Below are 2,683 nucleotides of genomic sequence, written 5' to 3'. Positions count from 1 at the left end.
GTAGATGGGCTTATTCATCGATCTATTCTTGTGTCGTCTTACACACGCGCATACATGCAATGACATCCACTCAACAGTATTGTGCGTGATCCACATAATACATTTTATTTGTATGTGTTTTTTGATATTGTATACACAAACATAAACATGCGCGCCTCAACAATATATTTGAGAAAATTTAGGGACAAATTTACCTTCTTTTTTTTTTGGAAAGAAATAATTAAGGCTACGATGATATATACATGAAATATACCTATTTTAAACTTCTAAATTTTATTAAGATCGTGGTGGAGCTAAGACTGAATTGTGTGGAGGGAGAGAGAGAGAGAGAGAGAGAGAGAGAGAGAGAGAGAGAGAGAGAGAGAGAGAGAGAGAGATGAGATTACAAAGTTTTCCTGATCTTTTCTATAAATACTTGAAATTTGTCTTTAGAAGAAAATTATCATTATTTCAGTAAAGCAAAAATTACAAGAATATCCTTTTGATTCAGGTTTTTTTTTTAATATATTCGATTTGTTAATAACTGACTTTATTTCACAGTTCTCCTGTAGCCTCACTAATTTAATTTTCTTTTTATTTATGGGATTTATAGCATTATAATTGGGGTTTGATCTTCGTCCCTGTCATTTTTTTTATTATCCTCGAATCAAAAAGTCACAAGAATTATTACGATACCAAAAAATGTACTATAGCAAAGTGGTCAATCTTTGTACCCCTTTTTCATCTATGGCATTTCATACTTGAAGAAGACCTAAAAAAAAAAAATAGGACATTTAAGGTAGTGGTGCATATTAAAAAAAAATCTCAAAATTAATCTGAAATTTAAAGGAGTTGACGTATCTAATATATTGTTTATAAATTTTGTTTATGAATACTGCACATCGAGAAGCATCTTGTGCCCAACCCTTAAAAAGAGCAAAGTAATTTTGCACATCATCTACATAGTAACACGCCAAACTTCTTTAACACTTTAGAAAAAAAAAAAAAACTTTTGAAAATTAGTTTATTACCTTTATCTAAGTTTAAAGTTATGAATATATACTACAAAGCAACACAAAAAGAGTAAAAGAAAACATTATTTAATGAAAACTAACAATGAATAGCATAAAAGAAGGAAGGAAGAAAGGAAGGAAGGAAGGAAGGGGGTAATGACACACAAAAGAGATTAATAAAAGTCAAAAGAAATGCACATTCTATCTTATGATAGTGTCCGACAGACGTTTATAAATGATCTTCTCTGATTAATGGGGCAGAGGAGAGGAGAAGACAGGGGTGAGGGGAGGGAAGGGGGGGAGGGAGAGAACGCCCAGGTGACGTAGGGTAGGGGGGAGGGAGAATAACCCAGCGAATGGCACCAACACAACACCGCCACAGCCACACTACCTTCCACTGTGGTGGCACAGTTCACACTGGTCGGTCTGGGGCTCTGGGCCCTGTCTGGCCCACCTCTCTCTCTCTCTCTCTCTCTCTCTCTCTCTCTCTCTCTCTCTCTCTCTCTCTCTCTCTCTCTCTCTCTCTCTCTCTCTCTCTCCTGGCTTCAACCGCTGGTGCCATTGCAGCGCTGATGATGCTCCCTCAACCCCAGTGCCTCACAACCTCTGGCCTCTCTCTCTCTCTCTCTCTCTCTCTCTCTCTCTCTCTCTCTCTCTCTCTCTCTCTCTCTCTCTCTCTCTCCTGGCTTCAACCGCTGGTGCCATTGCAGCGCTGATGATGCTCCCTCAACCCCAGTGCCTCACAACCTCTGGCCTCTCTCTCTCTCTCTCTCTCTCTCTCTCTCTCTCTCTCTCTCTCTCTCTCTCTCTCTCTCTCTCTCTCTCTCTCTCTCCTGGCTTCAACCGCTGGTGCCATTGCAGCGCTGATGATGCTCCCTCAACCCCAGTGCCTCACAACCTCTGGCCTCTCTCTCTCTCTCTCTCTCTCTCTCTCTCTCTCTCTCTCTCTCTCTCTCTCTCTCTCTCCTGGCTTCAACCGCTGGTGCCATTGCAGCGCTGATGATGCTCCCTCAACCCCAGTGCCTCACAACCTCTGGCCTCTCTCTCTCTCTCTCTCTCTCTCTCTACCCATCATTCTCCTCAAAACGCCGCCTGCCCCCCAAAATACACCGCCAAAACAGGCCGTACAGGGTTCGCTACCCCGACCTGCAACCTGCAAGGGAAGGCTGTTTTCACTGGCCTTCTAACCGATCACTTCTACAGAGAGCGCTCGTTTCCGAAGTGGGAATACATAAATGAAGTGTTTAAGTAGCTGCTTGAAATGATTAAATGGCATAACAAATATGACCATTGTAAATTTGTAGAACTGAAATACTTAGAAGGATGGATATCTTAATTTTAAGAGTAAAATTCAAAGATAAATAACTGAAAATAGACTATTTTTATACATTTTCCTCCGACGACTTCAGGTGAAAAAAATTCTAAAATCGGCGTAATGCAAAATTTCTTCAATAATTTAGCGAAAACATCTTATAATAAATTTCAGGTATGGGGATAAACATTGTTGAATTGTTTCATAGAAACTTTAAATGTTTCCTTAATATCATTTTCTATTATGAAAAGGATTAGGGAATTTTGTGTTCGCTGAAAAGGAATCATGGAATTTTTTATTTCTTATAAATAAAAGCGATTATCTTGATTGTTCAAGTAAATGAAATTCAATATTGAATGCAATGAAAATATAAAATCAT

General features: G+C 39.1%; 1 protein-coding gene across 3 annotated transcripts in view; it reads right to left on the bottom strand.

The window, feature by feature from the left end:
* Positions 1-1,405, bottom strand: part of LOC137655847 (octopamine receptor beta-2R-like) — a 605,153-nt gene extending 603,748 nt beyond the window's left edge. Inside the window, exons 1-2 of one of the 3 annotated variants that reach the window (XM_068390025.1) lie at positions 1,360-1,376; positions 1-197 (exon numbers count right to left, since the gene is read on the bottom strand). The exon at positions 1-197 is cut by the window's left edge and continues 334 nt beyond it. The gene's annotated coding sequence lies outside the window, so the exon portion shown is untranslated. Of the gene's footprint in view, positions 198-1,359 lie in introns of all 3 variants that reach the window. The other 2 variants (XM_068390026.1, XM_068390027.1) reach the window with 2 other exon arrangements.
* Between the last annotated feature and the right edge of the window lie 1,278 nt (positions 1,406-2,683).

The sequence above is a fragment of the Palaemon carinicauda genome, chromosome 16 (assembly GCF_036898095.1).
Source record: "Palaemon carinicauda isolate YSFRI2023 chromosome 16, ASM3689809v2, whole genome shotgun sequence".
NCBI classification, from domain to species: Eukaryota; Metazoa; Arthropoda; class Malacostraca; order Decapoda; family Palaemonidae; genus Palaemon; species Palaemon carinicauda.
The sequence above is the reverse complement of the archived record's forward strand: the minus strand, read 5'-3'. Positions and strand labels throughout refer to the sequence as shown.